Source organism: Sorex fumeus, unplaced genomic scaffold (genome assembly GCF_029834395.1).
Source record: "Sorex fumeus unplaced genomic scaffold, SorFum_2.1 ptg000061l, whole genome shotgun sequence".
NCBI classification, from domain to species: domain Eukaryota; kingdom Metazoa; phylum Chordata; class Mammalia; order Eulipotyphla; family Soricidae; genus Sorex; species Sorex fumeus.
This window is the reverse complement of record NW_026606118.1, coordinates 27,787,511-27,804,814: the sequence shown is the minus strand read 5'-3', so window position 1 is coordinate 27,804,814 and position 17,304 is coordinate 27,787,511. Positions and strand designations below refer to the sequence as shown.

General features: G+C 38.3%; 1 non-coding gene across 1 annotated transcript; it reads left to right on the top strand.

The window, feature by feature from the left end:
- The first annotated feature begins 8,306 nt into the window (after nt 1-8,306).
- LOC130034863 (small nucleolar RNA SNORA26) lies at nt 8,307-8,425 on the top strand. The gene has a single exon (XR_008794181.1). It is a non-coding gene; the product is annotated as a small nucleolar RNA SNORA26 (small nucleolar RNA).
- Nucleotides 8,426-17,304: the final 8,879 nt, after the last annotated feature.

Genomic DNA, 17,304 nt, shown 5'->3' with positions numbered 1-17,304 from the left:
GTGTGTTTGCGTGTGTGGAGAGTACTGTCCACTTCCCTGATTATATCATTCCATAAAATAAAAAAACAGAGTTCCGGTGCTGCTAACATATTTTAAACAGTCCCTAAAAATAGACCTTAGAAATGTTTGTGCATCACTTTACTTATGACTCTTTGATCCTACATCAAATTAATTTGTTCTTAACATGGCCTGCTGGGCTTGATTTGCTATCCACATTAGTGCACATTCCAGAAATAAGCTAATTCTGTAACCAAAATTTGGAAAATGATCTATCTGGAGGGTTCCTGGCACATTTTTTGTTTCAGTTCTAATGACACTTAATTGACATAGACATTGTGTGGGCATAAGGTGCACAATGGATGGTGTGTTACATTTATATGTTGTGGCATGATTAACACCTGTCACTTTATATAAGTACATTTTGTATGTGTGGTGAGAGCATGTAAGATCTCTCTTAGCAACTTTCATGTACCTGACACAAATTTGTTAGTTACAGTCATTATGATAAATATTAGATCTTAAGCACTTATTTATCTTAAAACTAGAACTTTGTACCCTTTGATCACAATCTCCTATTTCCCCAATGTCCCCGCTCTTGGTAACAACCATTCTACTCTTTGTTTTGATGAGTTTGTCAGCTTATAATTTTTGGTTGTCTACTCTTTGAGATATATAAAAATGCTGATTTTACACATACTTTTTCCAGCCTCCTCCTACCTTATCTCAAGCCTGATATGTAATACTCTGGAGGGTACAACTCAGAGTAAACCCTTTGAGCAAATAAAATTTTCCCTGTAACTAATTCTCAGTTGATGGAATAGCATTTGGTGCCCTGAGCATTGCCAGGATTGATTCCTGAGCACAGAACTGGGAGTAAGCCCTGACCACTGCTGAGTGTGTCTCCCCAATAAAATAAACTAAAATAATAATAAAAAATTCTCCATAGAGTCCCGTTATGTACAGTTCAGACATAAATACTTCTTTTTTATTTGCTTGTTTCAAATAAGATAAACAGAAATCAAAATTAAATGCTGTATCTGACTTTGGCAAGAAGACTGCCAAAGTCAGATACAGCAATTAATTTTGATTTCTGTTTATCTTTGGATTATTGTGATCAAAGAATCAACAATTCAAGGACTTCTCTCCCTGATTGACTTTGTCCAGACCAGCAATGAGATTCGAAGGAAAAACCAGCATAAAGGTATTGACAATAATAGAGGCTGTGAAAGAATTGTTTAAGATAAAAGTCTAATAAATATTAAACATTAACGGGGTAGATAATGTCCCAAGTTCTTTACATATTAATTTACTATACTTTCACAATTTTATGGGGCGAGTACCATTATTGTCTCTATTAAAAGATACACAAGTATCACGGGACAGAGCCATTTACCAATAGAATTAAATAAGAAGCAGAATCAAGAAGGATGATAACTAGGCCATTGCTATGGAACAGAAATTTAGAGAACAAATAATTGCAAGAACTAAAGAAATTTTGAGAGAAAGCACATCTTTGAAAGACATTCAAGAGTACTGAGCAGAAACTTTCTCAAAGGGGATCTGTATATGGGCAATGGGTCTATGAAAAAATGTTCTTTATCCCTTATCATCAGGGAAATGCAAATAAAAACTACAATGATATATTACCTCATACCAACAAGACTGGTATACATTACAAACAATAAAGCACTGTCTATAGCAAAGTTGGCAAGAATGTAGGGAAAAATTAACCCTCATCCACTACTTGCAAAAATGTTGACTGGTCCAATAGCACAGCGGGTAGGGCGTCTGCCTTGCACGTAGCCAACATGGCCGACCCGAGTTCGATTCCTCCGCCCCTCTCGGAGAGCCCGGCAAGCTACCGAGAGTATTCGATATGCCAGACACAGTAACAACAAAAGTCTCCAATGGAGACGTTACTGGGCCCGCTCGAGCATGGACACTTCTCAAAAAAATCAAGAATTAAACTTCCATAGGACCCAGCAATTCCACTCTGAGCATCTACTCTACTGAGAAAAGAAATGTGAACCATTATGTCCATTGCAGGACTAGTCACAATAGTCAGAATATAGTAACAACCCAAATGTCTAAGAACTGATGACTAGATAAGGAAATTATGGCACATATACATAATAGAGTAATGTTTGGCTATAAAAATTGTCAAAATCATACAATCTACTGCTGCATGAGTGAATCTGGAAAGTATCATGCTGAGTGAAGTTAGTCAGAAGGAAAGGAACAGATACAGAATGATTGATCTCATATGTGTAATATAAACAAACATAAAAGTAACAAATTTCCAAAGCGCACAGAAACTTACTGAAGACCAGTTCTCAGTTTCTGTGCCCTTTGGAAATTTGTTATTTTTATGTTTACCATGGCATGGGGTGTGTGGGAGATCAGATAAAGGGAGGGACACTGGGATATTTGATGAGGAAAGTAGACAGTCTGGTGGAGAGTATGGTAATGGATTATTTTTATGCATAAACCACTAATAGTATTGTAAAACATAGTGCCTAAAATTTTAAAAAGAAGAACGTTGAGTTGAGAAAATTGGAGCTGACTACAGTGATGGAAAGACAATTTAGAAGAAACCTTCGGGTCCTAGAAGGCAGACATGATTTATAGACATTGAAGAGCTCTTTAGCTAATAACAGGACCCAACTGTTTAGTTAGGATAGTTTCTGGGGATGAAATATGAAAGCTCAACCTGGAGTTTGATACTTAAATTGCTCTGAGTTATTTAGCACATTTTGTTTTATTTTGGAATAAAAATCATATTCCAACAAGTTCTGGTGTATTTCCCTCCACACCACAAAGCAATGCTCAGACACCAGCTGGGTGTGAGTTCAAAAAGCGTGGATGAGTTCAAAAAGTGTGGGCATAGAACATGTGCATTTAGTGGCCGAAAACTGTTCCTGTGGACAGCCCATGCAATGGATGGACAAAGGAACGGAGAAATAGGGAAACAGAGAAACAAGGCCCACAGGCTGGTTGGTGGTCAGAGACCATTTCCTTCTTTCTCATCCTCATCCTTACAGCTTCATTCTCCTACAGCATAGTTGTCTCTTCTCCAGAGTAGTTATTTTCTTCCCCTCCTCTTTCTCCTACAGCATAGTTACATAGAAATCATGAAGGGTGGGGTACACATAGGTGGGGTTGAACATTATCATAACAACAAAGAGATGTAAAGTCCCTGCTTCAAGGGAACTTCTAGGAGATTAACTCAGGGACAAAATCTCATCTGAGGGTTCAGCACTCTAGATTACTAGGAGATCCAATCAAGGTGGAATCCCACCTAGGGTGTATTGCTTTCTCCTTTCCTCAGCTAATAATTCATTTAAACAATTATACTGTATACTAATATTTCTAGTTATTTTGTATGAACACAGTAAGAGATATATTAAACTTAAAGGTTGGCTCTTCCTGGGGACATCTCAGACGTCAGTCCTCAGGCCAGGTTAGTCTTTCCTAACCTCAGCAGGATCCTTATTCAGTTACTTCTTTTTGGGTCATGACAGAGTTTGTTCCATGACCATACTCTTAACTTATTGTACTTCTTATGGCACTTATCTTGTCTCTTTTTGAAGCCAAGGAAGCTTACAACTTGCTCTGGGTCCATCCTTATCCCTCGCTGGGACCCCCCTTTTGGGAGTGTTAGGAAGTAAGGGCAACTGAGGCTTAAATATGGTAAATATGATGGATGCCCAGGAGTAAATATTATTTGGAGTCAATTAACTTCCATTTCACAAAAGCATAGCATGGACTGTCTTCCTGTGTTTATACAAAAAGACCATTGCTAAACCATGCAAAGGACATAAAGGAAAGATAAAAGCAATATAGGATTATTAGTTTCTGTAGAATTGGGGTGTGCCTCAGGAGCACTGCTGTGGGAGTAACTCAATAAAGCTAAGCTCCCTGAGGGAGGAGCAAGGTCAACCCAATGTTATCCAACAGCTGTGTACTTTAAAATTCAACTCAATTCTGACACAATTTACCTAGAAATAGCGGCAAGGCCCTAGATTAAGGGTTCAGACTCATTCCCATATCAGATACCAATTACAAGTACAGGTTGTCACATGTGCTTCTACCAGACTGGCTATAGATTAGAAGAGTTTATTAATTTGTTAGACATAGACAAAACCATAGATTTCAAAGAGAGATGTTTACCTACTAGATTACTGTTTTTTTTTCTATAACTCAGGAACAACCTTATGGAAGAGAAACATAGGGCAAGGTATGGAGAAAAGTCTTGGACCTTTTATGACTTCTCTGTAGGATAAGTGTACCATTCTCCCCCAAATATCCATCCTCCCAAAGCTCTCCAATGCCTTTTTTTTTGTTTTTTTTATGGTGGTTTTCTTATATAAACATGATTAATGAAATCATTTGCCTTTAATGATTGATTCAATCTCCATTCTCTCATTCAACCCTGAGTTTAGGGTTGGGCTGATAATTCCAATCCTTTAATCATCACGTGGTTGGTTCTCCTGATTAGCAGCCCCCAAATTTAGGTACTTTCCAAAAGTTGTTCCATCAACATAGCCAAAGACACCTTTATCTCTCAGGAAATTCCAAGAGTTTTAGAAGTGACCAAGAACAGGGGTCAAAGATCAAAAATATGTATTTATTATTATAAATCACAATATTATATTTTTCTATGCAACTGCCAGAAGAGAAATTTGAGAGCAACGAGCAAACGAAACTGAATCATTCTAAAGTATCACATAAAAAAAGAGAGGAAAGTAAAAAATCAATTATCCAATGATAAAAGGAAGCCAAAAGCTCAACAATAGTCAAGGAGTTGTGTTGAACCTCCCTCCAGCTTGGTCCTGGTCACTCAGAGCCAATTGGCTTGTTTATACCTATTCTTTTAGTAGTTAATTAGGCCTCATTTGGAAGTGCTTGGAGATTACTCCTGGCTCTAGTAGTTTCTTCCGAGAGTTGTTTGTGTGGTGGGTGGGGGTGATCTATGCAGTGTTGATTATTGAACCTGGACCTGCTGCGTGCTCTTAGCCTCTTAAGCTATCCATCTATCTGGCCCTATTTCTACCTATCTTGGCCCAACTGTGGTCAGGAAGAAGTAGAAGGCAAAAGCTGTTGGAGAATCTAAAACCTACAAACTCCTCATGCTACATGAAGCAAATATTGAAAGATAAAGATTGAAATATTGTATGCAATTTGAAAGATCAAGGATAGGTGGCTCACATAGGACTTATATGAATATTTGATCTTTAAGGTTGAATATAAATTTGAGTCTAAGGTAAAGGTAAAGGTAAAGGTAAAGGCCCTCCCGTTGATCGTCGATTTGCTCAAGCGGGCCCAGTAACGTCTCCATTGGAGACTTTGTTGTTACTGTGTCTGGCATATCGAAGACTCTCGGTAGCTTCCCGGGCTCTCCGAGAGGGGCGGAGGAATCGAACTCGGGTCGGCCATGTTGGCCGCTTGTAAGGCGAACGCCCTACCCACTGTGCTATCGCTCCAGCGGATATTTTAATGCTAATTTTAAGCATGGAAAATTTGAAAAACCAAAGATTCATGAAATATGAACAAAAATATGAGACATAATTTGATCAAATAGTAAACACTCATCACATATCATGTTTTCAAGAACTAACTACTCTCCTAGAGAAATGCTCGTAAGGTTATAACAAAAAGCAGTCTCTACCACAAAAATGTGCTAGAGATTTGCTGGGGGAAATTAAATTCATGCCCAAAAAGAAAGTTATATATATATGAATATATTTTTGAGAATATATTCTCAAAAATATATTCATATATAAAGAATATATTTTTGAGAATATATATTATATATTCTCAAAAATATATTCTTCTGATACAAGTCGCATCTATTCCTATAATATTAGTGGTACAGTTATAATGTAATGTATGAATGTACTTTCGTAATACTTTTTTAAAATTTTCTTTAGTAGCTCATTACTTTAAATGACTAGAAATGTTGATAATAACTTAATTGGGGTAAGTTTTCTACCTTTTTCCTGCAACTTGGTTATTAGCAACTTGGTCATTTTTTTTGACCTGGAACTATATAATATTTTTTAACAAACAGGTTATTTTTCTCTGAAAGCTGAATAAGAACTATAAAATTTCAAGTGACTATCAAGAAATTGAAATCACCCACATATGACTGAGATTCTTTAATACAATTTAAAAAAGTATTTGTTCCGCATAGGAATCTTGATAGGGCTCTGTAACTTTATAACCTAGAGACAGTCTCAAGATGCATCCACCTGAGTCAAGACAGAGGGAAATTTAAAAAATGAGCCAAGCAGGGAAGTGGTCTGATCTCAGATCATTTGTTTTGAAACTTTGGGAATGGCTGAATGAGTCTTCAGACAGAGGCTGTGGTGTGGATCTGTTGTAACAATCAGCAGACCTGTTCTGTTTCTTTAGTCATTGCTGATTGCTGAGTCAGGCCGTCTCAACAATTCACCCTGAAGTCTCAGCATGGCAGTCAGAGATGAGACAGAATCTTATTCTTGGTAGTTTCCAAACATGGGAACATTTCCACCTAGCAGATTAATACACAATACTGAATGCTGACCTTTCTTTTTTAATAAATAGCAATGAGAGAAGTCAAATATTTTCCTTAGGTTATTATCAGATCTAACTTCCCAGAAGAAAAAGTTCTTTGGGGTTAATTTGGTTGCAAGAGGTTTGAATTACTTCTGTTAGTGTATATTGAGAATCAGCCAATAGGTCCATTTGAAATAATTGCAGTTCTGAAAATGTAATGAATAGGCAAAAGATAGTTCACGTTTTTATATTGCATGATGTCCTTTGTAAGTCCTGTATGTGTGACATGACTCTTCTTGAGCCATTGGCATTAAAAAGTGACTCTAACTCTCCTCCCATCACTGGGAAGTACATGAATGTCGTTAAGGATCAACAACTAGATTTTGAGTGTATACTACTTTTTTCTTCAACTCCAGTGGAGGGAATGGGCATGGCATAAAAGGGAGAGTAGAACCATAATGCCCATAAGTAGAGAGAAAGTAAGAAGGAAATTGTCAGCCATAGAGGTTGGAGGAGGGATACTGGGGACATTGGTGGTGGAAAATGTGCACTGGTGGAGAGATGAATGTTCAATCTTTGTGTGACTGAAACTCAAACATGAGAGTTTTGTAAGTGTAGCTCACAGTGATTTAATAAAAAAAATAAAAAATAAAGGGAGAGTAGATTTCAGTGAACAAATGCAGTTGGGCTGGTTAATTCAGGAAAAGAGACAAAGGCAGAGATATACCAGAGTTCCGGAAACAAAAACATGAAAAACTCAGAACCAGTGAGTGGGGTAGGTTCAGGTGCTATATGGGAAAGTTGGGAAGTCCAGGTAAAAGGAATAAATGAGTTTAGAAGCTGAGGAGAAAGAACAAAAACAATTTCAACTCGTTTTTTCCCCCTGCTACCTTACTAGCAGTTAATCTGTTGAGAATACTTTACATTAATATTCGTAATATTAGTATTCCTAAAACCCTAACTCTTTTATTTATTTTTAAGGCATAAATTAAAACATGATGTAATTCAAATATAGAACATGTGTGATTTTCTAATAATTATTGATGTTCAATGATATGTTATAAGTAACTAAACTATATTTCAGATTCTCACTGACCACATGTGCTAGCAACTGTTGTGTAATGTTTCAAGCTTGAGGACTTGTAGATGGAATTTCCCTAGATAAGTCACACAACTCTTATGGGCTGTTTAGTAACCAGGTAGTTTTATGTGAAACAGAGATAAGAGGGAGGCAGCTTTAGAACTTTTTCAGAAGTTATAAGATTATCTCCGAAACTGAAATCTTATTGATATATTTCTCTTATGTTTGGCTAAGAAACATAAGATTTGAGTTAAGCAAAATATCTTGAGTTCTTTTTTTTAGTACTTTTCTCCTTATTAAAATTTTTTAGCACTGAGGTTTATAAAGTTGTTTGTAATAGAATTTCAGACACACAATGTTACAACAATCCCAAAATCAATACCCCTGGGTTCCCTCTCAACCCCCACCTCAAAGGAATCGTCAATGCTATAGTGCCATTTGCAAAAGCTACAGAATCAAAACTAAACAAATTTTACTACATTAAGCAGAAACATGATTACAGTTTGGGACCCTGATTACAGTAGTGTTGGCTTTGTGGTTTAACTATATACATGTACCACAACATTACACCACTAAAAGCTTAACTCAAACACTGGAGGAACTAAAGTGATGAGCAGGGGACAGAATCACACATGGAAGTTCTTATAAATGTTTTGACTTTAAATCATGTTGCCTATTTCCCTTTCCTAAACCCTCTTGGGGATGACTTGGAGCTTTCAGAAGCCAACAGAAGGGTAAAAGTAATTCTCCATAAAACCCAGAGAGGAGATTGTGCAAACTCCTTGGATCCTATCTGGCCTCACAGTCAAAGGGGAGGTAGGGGAGAGGGATATAAAAAAGTACCGTTTCCTTTGTTACAAGCTAAAATTAATAACATTTTGAATGGATGTAGTAAAGTGGGGGGGAGGGATGCCTAGATCACCTGAACTCCAGACAGACTATAGGGAATATACAGAGAAAGAAATCAAGAATGGAAGGAAAAAGATGAGAAAAGGAAGCAATGAGGATGCAGGGGTCAATATTGGAAATGTGGGAGAATGGTATAGTTATATATACAGTGCACTGATTTAACAACACTGAAACCATGAGATCCAAAATACACTAAATTTAAATATATGCCTGCCAATGGGGTAGTTGAAGGGGAGGTCAGTCACTGGGGTACTAGCAGAAGGGATCATGGGAACACTGGTGGAGGGAAATTGATACAGGTGGTGGGGTTGAATATTATATACCTAAAACTCAACAATTAATATCTCTATAAATAACAGTTCTTGAATTAAATGCAATTTTTTAAAAAAGGAAAAATAGGGCTGGAGAGATAGCACAGCGGGTAGGGCGTTTGCCTTGCACACGGCCAACCCGGGTTTGATTCCCAGTATCCCATATGGTGCCCTGAGCACCGCCAAGAGTAACTCCTGAGTGTAGAGCCAGGAGTAACCCCTGTGCATTGCCAGGTGTGACCCAAAAAGCAAAATAATAATAATAATAATAATAATAATAATAATGAAAAATAACATTGTGACAAAGCTAAAAGGCAAAAATAAAGACTGGAACAGGTTAGTTGTATGACAAGGAAGCTAAGGAAGCTGGAATAAGGGCCCTGGGAGAGTTTGTAGTGTAATCTCATAGTTTCTTTGTCTATTTTTAATTTTATACGGGTTGCCCTGGGGCCAGCAGGGCCATGCCCATATAGGGGCTAGTGTGAGGTGAGGGGTGTGTTTGTGTGTGTGTGTGTGTGTGTGTGTGTATGGGGGAAGGTATGCAGCACGGGGAATAAACTTGGGGCCCTACACGGAACAATGTGTGCTACCAATTGACTCACTTCTCTGCTTTCCTTTTAAATTTTTAAAATACATAGCATAGGGCTGGAGCAATAGCACAGCGGGTAGGGCGTTGACCTTGCACACAGCCAACCCGGGTTCTATTCCCAGCATCCCATATGGTCCCCTGAGCACTACCAGGGGTAATTCCTGAGTACAGAGCCAGGAGTAACTCCTGTGCCTTGCCGGATGTGACCCAAAAAGCAAAAAACCTAAAAAAAAAAAAAACCCAAAAAATAAAATAAAATACACAGCGTATCAGCCATCTTTCCAGCAGAGAAATGACCCAGCATCACAGTTCCAAGAGAACACACTGCTGAAACTTCCCAGGTAAATTGGTTGGGCCTGAGAACTCTGGGTCCTTCTTATAATAGGGGTGGGCAGATTCCTCTTTTTGCCTGAAAGCCATGCTGGCCACACCCAACAGCCTCTGACATGGAAAGGCCCAGCTTCACATCTTTTCTCAAAAGAATGATGAGTAGCTGAATCTTTCCATTGTGGGACCAGTCTATGGGCTGGGTATTCTTAGAATGGGGGAGGGTCAAGTCTGCTCCCCACCACCACTAGAAAACCCCACCAACTTCTCGAAAGGGGGTCGGGTAGATTCCTCTTTCTGCCTGAAGCCCAGCAGTCCTCAGCCATACCTGATACCCTCTGATTTAGAGATGGTCCCTCTCCACAAATGAACCTCATCGAACTGCCAAGCCACCCAATTGTCCCAGAGCTATAGCTCATGAAATTTTATAGTATTGCCAACCCCAGTGGGATTACAGCAACTCAGATTGGAAAATTGCATAGAAAACCTCCAAGCTCAATAAGCCTAAACAATAACACAGAAGGCTCAGCTTGCACTAACCAGCACAGCAGATCCTCAGGCAATGACTTTAGTAACATCATTGTAAGATATAATAGCTATTTAAAATTTGCTCTTATTGATCTAAGATTTAATAATTCCACTTACCTTTGTGTTCTAACAAAGTATATGAAGTGAGTTTGCTTATACCTGCAAAGGGGCAGATTGGGGTGAAGAAATGAGTGGGAAATAGGGGACATCAGTGGGGGGAGGGGCACACTAGTGGCGGGATTGGTATTGGAACACATAATGCCTGAAACAACTGTATTATGAACAACTTGGTAGATCATGGCATTATAAAATAATAATAATAAAAAACAAAAACTAAAACAAAATAAGATGTGCTTTTTTAAAAAAAATGTTGGTTCTTGCATTTTTTTAAAATATAGGTCACTGCCATAAGTACTGGGATAGAGATGGGCTTGTGGTGCCATGCTGAGGGATCAAACTCAGGACCTTGTATGAGCTGGACATTTGCTTTACCATTTGAACCTATTTCCATCCCTCTTATTGTTTCTCTCCAAATTTAGTCCATCTTAAATCTTTCTGTTTTCTTCTCTTACAAATTCTTTCCCTCGTATCCCTAAGAGATAGCTTAGGACAATTGAGCATCTGGGAACCTGAGTCTTATGCAGTGTATCAGGAAAGTATAAATTGAAAAGATACAGGGAGTTTGGGGAGGATTTAAGGGTAAGGCTGCAGGTGGAAGAAGGTCTATAATCTTTATAAATCTGTACTATTTACCACGACTCTTGGGTAATTCTGACCAGTGTTCACACCTGCCTCACCAAGAAAATATATAAAAATACATTCTGTGCCTAATTTAGAAGTCTTTGCTCTTGATTCAAGCAACCATATGCCTTTTGTTTGTGTGTATGTATGTGGGGGGCGGGGGCATATCCACTGTGGTTAGTGCTTACTCCTGGATCTGTGCTTAGGAATCACTCCTAGAGATACTCGTGGGGGCATATTCAGTATGGGGGATTGAACTCTGATCAGCCATGTGCAATACAAGTTCCTCACCTGTTGAATGATTTCCCAGTTTTATCCCTATCTCCTTCCCAGAATCATCACCTCACTATCTCTTTTTTAATTTTATATAAATAGTTATCAGAATAGTCATTCAGAATAATGTCAATCAATTGTTAGGGCAGTTTCACATGTAAGTATTCATTATGATTTTTATTTCCAATTCCTTCTATCACACCAAAACAGTGAAGTCAATAATTTTTTTCTTCTTTTTTATAAATTTGTTTATTGAATCACCGTGAGAGCAGTGACAAAACTTTTGGGTTTAAGTCTTGGTCATACAATGATGAAACACTCGTCCCTTCATCAGTGCCCATTTTCGACCACCAAAAAACCCAGAATGCCCCTCATCCCACACCCTCCCCCTACCTGTGGGGCAGATGATTTCGACATTACTCTCTCTCTCTACTTTGATTACATTCAATATTTCGACACCAGACCCACCGTTATTATTTGGGATTTTACCCCAACACTCAGATCTGCCGAAAAGGCAACTGTAGACAATTTATTTTTTATTGCTGGTTATGAATAATATATGAGGTCGCACAGCCACAGTAGTGGCCATGCGACTTTGGGATTCCAAAATTTTAACAATCAAATCTGGAGGGACTTTCATCGTTTAAGAGCTGAAAGTTTGTTGTAAAAAATAGAGGTAGATATCTAATGAGCCTACTACAGTGTCTGGCATACAGGAACACCCAATGTATCACACTTAATAATTGAATAAGTACAATGAGTCAGGCACTGTTTTAGGTGCAAGAATTAGTGAGGAATGAGGAATGAGAGAAGGCTTGCCTTAATGATGTTTAACGGTGCATGGGATCAAATCCCTCAAGAGCAAGAAGGAAAGGGGAAGTAGAAAGAAATAGAAGAAAGAAATTCAAAGAGTGGAATTGCCTGTGTATGCAAATGTCAAACAATGTGACATAGTGTATTTTGTGGTAAGAGGTAGCGATTCTAGCCAAGTAATTAGGGAAAACATCTCTGAAGAGATGACTTTTTTTTTTTTGTATGGAATCATAAAAAAAAGAAAGCTAGTGGAGGTCAAGATCTTGGGAAAGAGCATTCCACAAAGAAGTAATAGCAGGGAGGAAGGACTGTGAGTCAAGAATAAAGACTGTGAGTCTCTGGCAGAAACAGGCAAAATCAGTGAGTGAAAGAAGGAGGAATGCAATAATAAAAGAGAAGGGTTGAGATATAGTGTGAAATATAGGTGGAGTAAGACATCTATTTCAATTATGATGGAAGATGATATGCAATAATATAAGAAAATATAATTGTATTTATTATAAAATATAATCTTACTCAAATTAACATTCTGATTGATGTGCTATAAATGAAGGAAAGGGTCCATTGGCAGAGAAAACATGACAGAACATCAGTTAATGAGGAAGTTGTTTGAACGGTTCACTGACAATGGGTTTTAGGTTGACCTGGAGGGAATAGAGGGAGGTGGCTTGGTTGGAATTGGAATAAATTTTGAAAGTTGAATTGATAGGGACTTCCCAAAGAATGGAACATAGGAGAAATAGAAATGTCATGACTGATTCTCAGACTTGAATCACACTCAGAATTGTCACCGTCACCAAGGTTATGTATAGGACCTAAGGGGTCAGCATTGTAAGACATCTAAGCACATGCACATCTAAGAAAATGTCAAGCACAGTTTTGACATAGAGTCTTGGGATGAAGCTCAGATATTGGAGACACATTTATAAAAAGTATAATAAAGCATGTAAGACATAAATTTCAGCTTCACCAAACTGGAAAAAAGTTTAATCCAATGAACTAACAGGTGATATTTACTGTTTTTTTTTTAAAAATGAGATTAGATATTCTTGAAAACATTTGTTTAAATGACCCATAACCAGCGTCTATGAACACAGAAGGGTTGACTCAGGGAGCCCTATCATTTCTCAATGGTCATCAAAACCTGACCAAAGCAAGGGATGATTCAGTTTCAGCATCAGATACATGTTTCCTTATCAACAAAATTCTTTCTGTGTAGAGTCACTGATGCTAGATAAAAGGTTGTTTCACTGGTTCACATCTTGTCATGGGTGTAGTTGAAAATCTTTCTTCTGGAAGGAAAAAAAAGGAAGAGCGCCACCCTCTGAGTTGTATTTTTCTTGATTCACCTACTTACTGAATTCCATGCTGGCCCAGAATAAATGATGACAAACTTGACAAATTGACTTTGATTGAATTGCTTTACTCCTCTCTTAGGTCCAATATCTCAGAGCTCTCATATTAGAGGATAAATCTATCACTATATTATATAACCCACCTCCCAGTTGAAGTGAGCTTTAGACACTGACTAAAGTGACTGTCTCTACTCTACACCCAGTTAGATCTGTCTTGAGAAATCAATGATTTGTTGATTGCTAAACAGAGTGATATTCACAATTCATTAAACGTCTGCTCTACACCAAGCTTATACATAATGTTATTTTAATCATCACAACAAGTTTGAAAGACTTTTATTTTAGAGATAAGAAAAATGAGACTCAAAGAGATTGTTTCTATCCCAGAGGTAGAACCTGAATTTATTTATACATAGTTGTGTCTAGATATGGAGTACTTCTCTGCCTACTTCATTATTTTGTGCCCACTAGTAAGATAAGCTTTGTGGGAAATTAAAGATAAAAGAACAAGCAAAAGATTAAGGGTGTCTGCAACTTCCTTTACACAGGTCATAAACATATACAGTCTATTAACATTATTTGCAGTCCTTTTGTTCTAAAAATCACTGTAAACATTACCTCAGTAAATATTGAACTCTTATGTCTAGGGGAAATACAGGGTTAGGCTCCTGCAGATCTCTGGTCACATTTGAATCTACCAATCAGTGATAAAGAACCTTGTTTAATGAGTCTCTGCTTAAAGACATCTTAGTTTTTATATAACTGATAAATTGAGGATGGTCAATGATTTACTCATGCCTGAACAAGTTCAATAAAATTTTCTTTATAATTTACTTTCCAGAATCCTTATGCTTAGTAGCATTATACTTTGGGGGCTTCAGTACTATACTTAAAGGGAGTACATCTAAACTTACAAGACTAACACATAGGAAACTCCTCCAAGACAACATCATTGAGTGTTTTAAAGGGAATAGAAGTATATCTGGATTTCCATGTTCTCCTTTATTTTTTTCCTACCCCTTTTCCATATCTTCAACTATAAATGAAATTCCATAGGCACTGCCATCAGAGAAAAGCCAACTCATCCTAGAATAGAGAAGTTTATAAAAAATGTGATTGCATTTCTTAAACGCAGAGCAGACACTATGATATGAGAGTCAAAGCCTTTTATTTCTTTGTTGAGAGACATATATAGGGTCCATGGGATTCTTAGAGTTGCAATTTAAAAACTAATGACCAAATGTGAAGATAGAGTACTAAGTGCATATCTTCCACAGACTAGTGTGTGCTGAGTGCCAGCCGATCCTTCTGTTCCAGAAAGGGAATAGGCAAGAACAGGTGGTTCAGATGGAATACAAAAGGGTCCTGAATAGTAATAAGACATCTGGTGGCAAAATCTGTTCCCTGATGCAATAAGATCTGAGATGGAGTGTGGTAAAGATGTTTATTAGATTTAGCAAATTCTTACTAGCCCTTTTCAGGGCAGAGCCTAGGAGAGAAGCCAGTCTCATGACATGCTTTAAATTGAAATGGTGTTGGAGCAAGCTGTCTCTTGGGCTGTGAATTAGCAATGACTAAAGAGAGTATCAAGGCAGGCAGGTACACAGGCCTTAGCACAGCATTGTGGAAAACTGAATGTCACAGAATATCACCGCTAGGCAACTGAAGAGTTTTGAAAGTTCAGTGTGGGGTTCATAGGAACTTCAGGAGTCAGCGAATCACAAGAAGACTAGAAACTGTAGGGTGGATGCATTGAACAAGGGGTTTGAGGTTGATCCAAGATATGGCAGATGGTAGAGACCAGAGTTATCAGTGTCAGCTGCTTACCCAACACTTCAAAAGGTAGACAAGGATGCTTCATAGAATCCAGCCACAAGTGCCTAGGCTAGGAGCATGAAAACACAGTGGTTATCAAAGGCAGAGGACCTCAAGAGAACACAGATTACTCCTAAGTCCTCTTCCTACTCAACTCCTCCAGCGAAGATAGAAGGAGGAAAAAACACTGAGCTGAGGGAGTGCCCTGCCACAGAGGCAGGGTGAGATGGGGGAATGGGGGGTGGGAGGGATACTGGGATTATTGGTGGTGGAGAATGGGCACTGGTGGAGGGATGGGTACTTGATCATTGTATAACTGAAACCCAAGCACAAAAATTTGTAAGTCTACAACTGTACCTCATGGTGTTTCACTAGGACAAATTAAAAAAAAAACACTGAGTTGAACTGCAGTCTTACTATAGAGGGAACCTTTTCGACTGGAACTAAGAAATTATCTTAACATGGATAGATGGACGCTTTAGACTTTAGCCCATCAGTTCTTTTTAAAAGTCTACAGACAGATCTGAGTCCAATCACAGACAAAAAAAAATACTACATTTCTTCCCATCTGATATGTGGCTATACATTTTGAGCTTAAAACAGAAATTTATTGTAATACACCAACATAAAACACCCATGATATTTCAAAGCTGAGTGGCCTGAGTTAAGTCATGAGTAGGCAGGAATAGTTGGGACGTGAGGTGACCTCTGTGTCAGGCGGGATCCTACTACAGGTTGGGACAGTGCAGTGTCGAGTTGTGGAAATGTTCACACGCAATTATCAGAACGAAGCTGAGAAACGTGAATGCACCCGTGCGTGCCAGGAACTGTAAGCCCTATCAGAGGAGAGAGAAGGGTTTTCTTTCAACTTTGTTCATGCTTCTGAGACAGTCTGCACCTAAAGGCCACTGATGGGAGTGCAGTGTCCTGAGCCCACAAGCTTTTCCTTAGCACTATCCTTTGAATGGACTAGATCCAAACAAGCCATTATGGGCCTCTCCTGGGAATTTATAGTTGGGCCACAGGGATTCTACTCATTGATTCTCAGAGTTTCGGGTATATAAGAATCTTGTGAGATTTCCAGGCTCTACTACCTAGGTTGAAGATATTTGATCCTCATGATCTTTTTTTTTTCCTTAAATTTTTATTAGTGAAACACCATGAGGTACAGTTGTAGACTTACAAATTTTTGTGCTTGGGTTTCAGTTATACAATGATCGAATACCCATCCCTCCACCAGTGCCCATTCTCCACCACCACTGATCCCAGTATCCCTCTCACCCCCCATCCCCCCGATACCACCCTACCTCTGTGGCAGGGCATTCCCTTTTGTTATCTCTCTCCTTTTGAGTGTTGTGGTTTGCAAAAGAGACATTGAGTGGCAATCATGTTCGGTCTATAGTCTACTCTCATCAAGCATCTCCCATCGTGAGAGGATCCTCCCAACACTCTTTATTTGGTGCTCCTTTATGAGGGTGGAAGTTTAGACCATGGGCTACTTTAAACAACTACCCCCAGGGAACATTTCTGAAACTGAAAGTCAATGCATTACAATCTGAGAATAAAATCTCTGGATTGGCGATCCCTAGTGCAGGAGGTTTTAGTCATTGCTTTTTTTTTTTTTTAACTTCTGTTGGTCCACAGAAATTTTCTGTTTGAATGTGGGGAAGTGATTGCAGCTTTGCACATGGTACACCTGGGCCATGTATTAGTACTACTATAAATACTGTTTCACAAATATTCTTATTATAAATAATGATTTTTTTTTGTCTTAGCAGTACTCAAACTATTTCTCCTATTTTTTCTGGCCTGCAGTTGTAAAAGGTTGGAAAACACTGCTCTAGAGCAAAAGTATACATTAAATCATATAAACGTGCATATGGCAAAGCAGAAAAGAGAGGAAGAGAGAGATATTAAGTCCTTTTACTCAATCTTTATTATCTTGGTAGTTAATCTTCTTTTCTATAAACATATTCGCTACCTACCTTGACCTCCTTGAATCAGTTTGTTGAAAACTTGCAATTC